Raw genomic sequence first — 9160 nt, forward strand, 5'->3', positions numbered from 1 at the left:
TAACACATTACCTCAAGCTCCAGGCCAGTTCTGTTCTTTTGGAATGAGTATAGAAAGAAATAATTATGTTTTCCTTTGTGTTTCTAAACACTGTGGTTTTTGTATTTTGTGTTTTACATGTGTATTAAATATCTGTGTTGTATTAAAAAAATTAAAGGACACTAAAAAACAAATCTTAGCTTTATGGATACATCTGACTTGGCAAACCTAATATTGCTTCTTTCTTCTCACCAATCCTCCATTCCGTTAGATGGGCAGACAGACCAGCAAGTAGTGTCTGTTTCAGTAAGTAGTAGCCATTAGAGCTTGCTCATTTGTGCCCTCTCTTTGGGCAGCCTCATTGGATCTTCCCTGCTGCATTGCTCAGAGAGCGAGAGAGCAAGCAGTAGTTGCTGCCTCCATACACCATCTCTATGGGCCGAGACCACACTTACGTGAAAATCCCCGTTTTCCTTTTAAGTTGTGATTTTATGTTATTATGGACTAAAATATCATTTGGGCCAAGCAAACAGGCCCAATTTCCAAAAACCCTGGTAGAAGTCACAAGTTTACACAAACTCCAGCTCTCCATGCACACAGCAACAAAGACTTTAGCAGCAAAGACTTTAGCAGCAAAGTCTAAAGAGTAAATTGTTGTCTCAGTCACTGTAAATCGTTGCTTAAGTGGCTCCTATTGTTTTAAGCCTAATCCAATCACTGTTTATGCAAACCCATTTAAACTTCTCACATAGGCCAAATTCAGGTAAAGTCACAAGCTCATGGTGACGACAAGGAGTCTGCATAGCTAATCATTGTTTAAATGTTTCCTATTGTTGTAGCTTAATCACTCTTAAGTACCGTATGCAAACTGCCTCCCCCCTCCCCCAGGAGGTCAGCCATGGCTGGTAGCTGACTTCCTGATCTTTGCATGCTCCATGTGCCCCACTGTGGGTAGTGAGCAAGCGCATCCAGATCAGCTCTAGGCCACATCTGGGTCATTCAGGTCAGCATCCAAGTCAGCAAAAACCCTTTTAAGAGAAGGCTGGCACATGCTAGCTCTCTCTCTCTGGCTGCCCCTCCAAGGCAGAGGTCCTCCTTCCAGGACTTCTCCCCACATCCATCTGCTCCTCAGGACAGGTAACTATATCTGCGTCTGAAACTTTTTCCCTTCTTCCCCCCTTTTTTTCTCCCCTTCTCTCCCATCTTTAGTTAGCAACTGGGATTGGCAGACCAGGGACCCCTAAAATCCTTCCCTATAAATTTCCCTTTTCCTAATTTCCTTGGATGCACCAAATACTTTTCACATGCAACCACCATAAAGCTAGGTACACTAGATGCAAGTACTAAGAACCAAGAAACATATACTTACCATTTTCCATGTGCATTATGTTTACCTGTGTGTTTTTGCAATAAAAATATAATCCTGTTGAAAGTTATCTTTCTCCCAGTCTCTTTTCAAGCTAAAAAGGAATTTCTTTGCATTACGCTGTCTTGTTATCTAGCCTGCGATCCTGAAGTTTCCAAAAAGGGTAGTATACTAATTCCCCTAAACGAAACAGCCCTCTTTTGGTAACAACACCACATCGCAAGCAAGGGTGAGGGCCCAATCCTATCCAACTTTCCAGCTCTGATGTAGCCACAATGCAGCCCCATGGTAAGGAAATGCTTGTTCCCATACCTTGAGAAGGCCCCAGAGACTGCCCCTCCACCATCGGATGCAGCGCACACCCCACTGGTGCAACTGCATCAGCACTGGAAAATTGGTTAGGATTGGGCCCTCAGTGAGCTGGCAAAAGTGGCAACAGCGAGGAGCAGCATTGTCTTGCAATTTTGCTGTCCTTGGGTTACATTTGCTTGGCCCAGTCCTCCCTTCGGTACCACCCAGTAAACAAGAGAAGAGAGAGTGGCAGTTTCTGTGAGGATGAGCTGTTGCTTCCCCCCTCCAAGTCATTCACCTGTACTTTTCATCTGGACAGCACCATGGCAAGGATTGGGCCCAGGCAGCAGAATATCTTGGGCTATCACTGGGCCAGATCCTCACCTCTGTGCCTTGAGATAGAGAGATGACTAAGGGCTCAATCGTATGCAACTTTCTCGTGCTGGGGCAGCCACTAATGCAACCCTGAGGAGAGGGAACAAATGTTCCTCTACCTGGAGGAGGCCTCTGTTGACTCCCCCCCCCCCATGCAGTGCATGCTCCATTGGCACAGCTGCACCTGTATTGGCAACCTTCAGTCTCGAAAGACTATGGTATCGCGCTCTGAAAGGTGGTTCTGGCACAGCGTCTAGTGTGGCTGAAAAGGCCAATCCGGGAGTGACAATCCCTTCCACACCGGGAGCAAGTGCAGTCTGTCCCTGGTCTGTCTCCCTGGCTATGGGCCTTCCTTCTTTGCCTCTTAGCCTCAGACTGTTGGCAAAGTGTCTCTTCAAACTGGGAAAGGCCATGCTGCACAGCCTGCCTCCAAGCGGGCCGCTCAGAGGCCAGGGTTTCCCACTTGTTGAGGTCCATCCCTAAGGCCTTCAGATCCCTCTTGCAGATGTCCTTGTATCGCAGCTGTGGTCTACCTGTAGGGCGCTTTCCTTGCACGAGTTCTCCATAGAGGAGATCCTTTGGGATCCGGCCATCATCCATTCTCACGACATGACCAAGCCAACGCAGGCGTCTCTGTTTCAGCAGTGAATACATGCTAGGGATTCCAGCACGTTCCAGGACTGTGTTGTTTGGAACTTTGTCCTGCCAGGTGATGCCAAGGATGCGTCGGAGGCAGCGCATGTGGAAAGCGCTCAGTTTCCTCTCCTGTTGTGAGCGAAGAGTCCATGACTCGCTGCAGTACAGAAGTGTACTCAGGACGCAAGCTCTGTAGACCTGGATCTTGGTATGTTCCGTCAGCTTCTTGTTGGACCAGACTCTCTTTGTGAGTCTGGAAAACGTGGTAGCTGCTTTACCGATGCGCTTGTTTAGCTCGGTATCGAGAGAATGTGTGTCGGAGATCGTTGAGCCAAGGTACACAAAGTCATGGACAACCTCCAGTTCATGTTCAGAGATTGTAATGCAGGGAGGTGAGGCCACATCCTGAACCATGACCTGTGTTTTCTTCAGGCTGATTGTCAGTCCAAAATCTTGGCAGGCCTTGCTAAAACGATCCATGAGCTGCTGGAGATCTTTGGCAGAGTGGGTAGTGACAGCTGCATCGTCGGCAAAGAGGAAGTCACGCAGACATTTCAGCTGGACTTTGGATTTTGCTCTCAGTCTGGAGAGGTTGAAGAGCTTTCCGTCTGATCTGGTCCGGAGATAGATGCCTTCTGTTGCAGTTCCAAAGGCCTGCTTTAGCAGGACAGCGAAGAAAATCCCAAACAAGGTTGGTGCAAGAACACAGCCCTGCTTCACTCCGCTTTGGATGTCAAAAGGGTCTGATGTGGAGCCATCGAAGACAACAGTGCCCTTCATGTCCTTGTGGAAAGATCTGATGATGCTGAGGAGCCTGGGTGGACATCCAATCTTGGGGAGAATCTTGAAGAGGCCGTCTCTGCTGACCAGGTCGAAAGCCTTTGTGAGATCTATGAAGGCTATAAAGAGTGGCTGTCGTTGTTCCCTGCATTTCTCCTGCAGTTGTCTAAGGGAGAATACCATATCAGTGGTGGACCTGTTGGCTCGGAATCCACACTGCGATTCTGGATAGACGCTCTCTGCAAGTACCTGGAGCCTCTTTAGTACAACTCGGGCAAACAGCTTTCCTACAACGCTAAGGAGAGAGATGCCGCGGTAGTTGTTGCAGTCACCCCTGTCACCTTTGTTCTTGTACAGCGTGATGATGTTTGCATCCCTCATGTCTTGAGGTACTCCACCTTCTCTCCAGCAGAGACAGAGGATTTCATGCAGCTCAGTGACTATGATCTCTTTGCAGCATTTTAGGACTTCAGCAGGGATGCTGTCTTTTCCAGGTGCCTTGCCAAAGGCAAGGGAGTCCAGGGCCACGTGAAGTTCTTCTAGGGTTGGTTCACTGTCAAGCTCTTCCAGCACAGGCAGGCACTCAATGTTGTTCAGTGCTTCTTCGGTGACTACATTTTCTCTGGAATATAGCTCAGAGTAGTGCTGCACCCAGCGTTCCATCTGCTGCGCCCGATCCTGGATGACCTCGCCTGTGGCAGACTTCAGAGGGGCAATTTTCTTCTGTGTTGGACCTAGGGCCTGCTTGATACCATCATACATCCCCTTGATGTTGCCCGTGTCAGCTGCTATCTGTATTTCGGAACAGAGCTGGAGCCAGTAGTCGTTAGCACATCTCCTGGCAGTCTGTTGGACTTTGCTGCGAGCAGTTCGGAGGACCTGCAGGTTGCGCTCACTGGGACAGGCCTTGTATGCTGCTTGAGCTCTCCTCTTTTCCTCAATGACTAGTGTCAACTCCTCAGAGTGGGCTTCAAACCAGTCTGCCGCCTTGTTGGTCTTCTTGCCGAATATGGACAAGGCGGTGTTGTAAACGGTATTCTTGAAATGTTCCCATCTGTTGGATGCGTTTGCGTCGGCCGGGCCTGGAAGAGATTCCTCAAGCGCTTGTGCAAATTCCTCCACTTTTCTCTGATCCCGGGTCTTGCTGGTATCAATGCGAGGTCTTCCTTCCTTTTTCGTGTGATACAGTCGCTTTGTTTGCAGTTTCACTCTGCTGCACACCAGGGAGTGGTCAGTGTCGCAGGCAGCACCATGATAACTGCGTGTGATCTTGATGCTGGGAAGGCTGGAGCGTCTGGTGAGGATCAGGTCGAGCTGGTGCCAGTGCTTTGATCTTGGATGTCTCCAAGAGACTCTATGTTGCACCAGCTACATAGCACCAGCTCTACAGCCTGTTTCTGTAACCAACAGTCTGTAACCAACAGTCTACAGGTGTTGGTTTCTACAGCTGCACCAGCTCTAGAAAAACTGGATAGGATTGTGCCTTAAGCTGGCAGCGTCCATGATGGCTCCTTCCCAAAGGAGCTGCTGCTGTTTCCTCTGTGCATGAGCCTAGTTCTCTGTGCAACTTAGCTACAGAGGCCAAGTTAACAAGCAGAGGCAGCAGCTGTTCCTAGACTAGAGGATTCAACCTCCTCTTCCATGACTTTCAAGACACCCCTCCTAGACCCAACCTCCTTTGCAAGACCTCTGAGTAGGAGTGAAGAGTTGTAGGCAGCAGTGGCTGCTACACACTTGCCTGCATTTGCTTCAAACAGTGAGGAGCAGCTATGCTGTGCCTCCTCTCTGAATCCCACCAACTGAGGGAGCTCTCCACTGTGGGTGGTGGATTTACTAATAAGCTGAAATTAAATCTGGATAAGACAGAGGCTCTCCTGGTTCGGAAATCCTCGATGCAGGTACTGGACTATTGGCTTGCTCTGAATGGGGTTGCACTCCTTCTGAAGGAGCAGGTCCACAGCTTGGGGGTCCACCTGGATTCGCAGCTGCTCCTGGATTCCCAGGTGGCGATTGTGGCTAGGGGGGCCTTCGCTCAGTTTCGGCTGGTGCGCCAGCTGCAGCCGTACTTGGATCGTGCAGACCTGGCCACGGTGATCCATGCCACGGTGACATCGAGGTTGGATTATTGTAATGTGCTTTATGTGGAGCTGCCCCTGAAGATGGTTTGGAAACTGCAATTAGTGCAGAATGCGGTGTCCCGTGTGGTCACTGGAGCTAGGCGGTTTGATTCTGTCAGCCTGCTTCTCCAGGGGCTGCATTGGCTGCCCATTTGTTTCCGGGCCCAATTCAAGGTGTTGGTTTTGACCTTTAAAGCCCTATACTGCTCTGGGCCAGGGTATCTCAGAGATCGCCTACTTCCATACAATCCGGCTCGTCCTCTTAGGTCATCAGAGAAGGCCTTTTTACAAGTGCCGCCGTCTAAGGAGGGACGTGGGGCGGCGGCAAGAAATAGGGCCTTCTCAGTAGTGGCACCAACGTTATGGAACTCCTTTCCCCTTGATTTGAGAATGGCTCCCTCTCTTGAGACTTTTCAGCAAGGCCTGAAGACCTTTTTGTTTAAACAAGCCTTCTGAGTTCATGACCTTTTTAACATCTTTTCTATATCTTTTAGTATTTTTACAGGCCTGATTCCTCTATGATTTGCTGCATTTTGCTCTTTTTATCTGACTTTTTATCTGACTACTGTTTTTATGGGTATCTGTTAACGTGTTTTAATATGTTTTTATTTGCGGTTAAATTATGTTTTTAATCTGTTTTTAATATGTTGTAAGCTGCCCTGTGTCCCTTTGGGGAGAAGGGCGGGATATTATTATTATTATTATTATTATTATTATTATTATTATTATTATTATTATTATTATTATTTGGTTCCAGGATGCTGGATTTGAAGGACATGCGCACACTCCATTGCTTATTTGAAAGATGCTGGGTAATGTACATGTATTTCATTTCTAATGAACCCATTGTTTAAATTTCTCCAGCAAATAGTTTGGTTGACAAAATCCAAGCTTCTGAACCAGTTTTAAACCAGCTCAGATTAGGAGCCTCTGGGCTCTCCTGCTTTGCTTTTTAAGAGACAGACTGTGGTTGTGACAAACAATCCTTTATAATGATTTCACTCTGTCACATAGGTGTCAACAGTTTTTGGGTTGGGAAGGCCTTGCCACACCAATCCAGATTTTTGTAACCTTCAGGCTTGACTCCTGTAAGGTGCTTTTCATGGCATTTCCCTTGAATGAAACATGAAGGATGAAAAGGTGCAAAATGCTGCTGCCGTTCATCTTTTAACATGCACAGGAAAGAATAAGAATTTCCAATCAGTGTTGAATCAAGCTGCCAGTGTGTTTCTAGGCTCAATTCAAGAAGCTGTTTGTTTGTTTTTTTTAAACCTATAAAGCCCTTCATGATCTGGGACCAGCATAACTGGGGCAGTGACTCTCCTCCAATCAGCCTGTGTGCTAGCTGCAGTCAGGTGACCAGGCTGCTTGTTTAACAATCTTATATTCTGGTTTCAAACACAAGTTTTAAAAGCAGCTTACTGGTTAAGACAGAGATAGTATAAAAACAGAACTCAAAAGAAATTCCCTGTGCAAAGAAAAACAAAAGTCATCAGTGTAGGCGTTAGGTTAACAGCCCTCTGTAGGGTGCTATGTCAGAGCTATGGCTGCCCTTACTAGGAAGACAAGCTTGCTAAAGCAATAGCAGTGCAATCCTAGGTATGTCTACTAGAATTATGCCCCACTAAATTCAATGGGACTTACTCCCAAGTAAATGTATATAGGATGAATCAAATGTATATAGCCTAGGTGAATCAAGTGTTTGTGATTTAGGAATTCCCTGGAAGAGACAGCAGAGGAGGGGAGAAGACTAATTTCTATAAAAAGTTGGGGAAGAGAAAGGAAATAAAGGGGAAGCAGAAGCTTGCTGTCTTGCAAAAGTGCCTCTTTGTTGGTGATTAATTTGTGGATGGGTTATTTCAGAAGGAAATTGGCAGAGAATAAGCTAGGGCAAGGAAGTCATTACCTAACCGGTTAACTCTCTCTGTTCCCCAAAGCCTAATCTCGGGTATCCCTTCAAAGCAGTAAAGCTAGAGGGAAGGAATCAGGTGACAGTAGTGTGCCTGTCCACCCCAGTGCTTCTTCTGTGCCTTCTACCCACACTGTTGTGGGACTGTGATGATTCTTAGCACATCAGCGTAGTTTTTAGTACCCCATACTGTGATCCTGGTCTGCAGTTCTATCCCCTGACCCCCCACAAGGGTCTCTCCTGATTCCCATTGCTGCTGTTTTTGAAAGAAAAGTTTAACTTGTCCACACTAGTGATCGACCTGGGCTTCCTGTAATGTGTAGTTTGAGAGAACTGATTCTTATCACCGTATCTTTAGTATTAACAAAATGTGCCTCCATTTTCGGCAAAATGTTCAAATCGTGAAATTCACAAGGGATGATGATGATGATTCTTTTAAACCACAATTTGTACTTCAGCTTTCCCTTTCAAAAGGGATAGCCTGTACTTTTAACTCAGAGTTATTTTATTTTTAAAATAAATAACAATGCAGACTGCCATTTTTTCACACTCCTGGAAGAGAACCTGACTCTAATGTTCACATTTGATGAACATACTTGTTCTCTGGCATGGCTGAATTCATTTCCATCTGTTTGTTTGGCATTGTTCCCATTGAAAATGTGCCATGCCAATTTCAACAGGGCATAGGTGTTAACCAAACATGGTTTTTGGGAGGGGGGCCTTCATAACACAGCAAGCTCCAGTTCTACTGCCAGGAGATCCTGCTGTTTGCAAATAATTCCAGCTTAGGGCCACATGCTTCATTACATGAGATCACATCTGTAGGTGCTTGCAGGCATCATAAAAGCAACAAATGTCTACTGGAGTTCTCTTTCAGTCTAGCTTGGTGTGTGGAATATTGCATGGAAAAGTGTCACCGCCTGGAGGCAGGAGATTTTATATACTCAAAACATTTTAACAGATCCCTCCTTCAAATTAAGAAACCTTTGGAGTTTGCATGGTTTGGTGACTTTTAACTGACTCAATAGCTTGACAGACTTTGGGGAGCAAGGACAATGCCATCTGCTTCCCTGAAAGCATTCCTTGGTCAAGGTGGCTAGACCCATACAATTGACATCATTTGTTAATAAATCCAGTACCACATGCATAAAATATGACTGCAGGTACAAGCCCTGGCAGTTCTTTCTCTTCATAGCCAGTGCCTGTGAGCAGTCTCACACTGTAGGTACACTGGTAGCATATGAAGTCTGTAATAGCAAGAAGTGAAGTTGTAATAGCTCCAAATGTTTAAACCTGACCTTAAATACAGTACAGTACTTGGTTCCTGGCTCTGGCCAAAAATGTTTGAGGATTTTTATTTACAGTATTTAGAACTCACTTATATGTCCCAGACTGCATTTCCTGAATCCAAAATTGTGGTCATAGTTTCTGGACATGTGCATCACTAGGATCTTCATGAGCCTAAAAATGAGACGTATGTTTGTGCTTGCTGACTTTCACAATATTCATACTAACAAGTGCTCATTCTCATTTCACTAGCACTTTCAATTTCCAAATCTTGCACAATCAGCATTGCACTGATCAGCAAGGTAAGTCATTATCCTCCATATTTTACAGAAGGGGATGTCAGTGCCAGTGGTTGGTTCTCAGGGGCCCTGGGGCAAAGGCCTGCACTCTACCCCCCCCATTGCCCCCTTCACCCATTCC

This window comes from Tiliqua scincoides, chromosome 1 (assembly GCF_035046505.1).
Source record: "Tiliqua scincoides isolate rTilSci1 chromosome 1, rTilSci1.hap2, whole genome shotgun sequence".
Lineage (NCBI taxonomy): Eukaryota > Metazoa > Chordata > Lepidosauria > Squamata > Scincidae > Tiliqua > Tiliqua scincoides.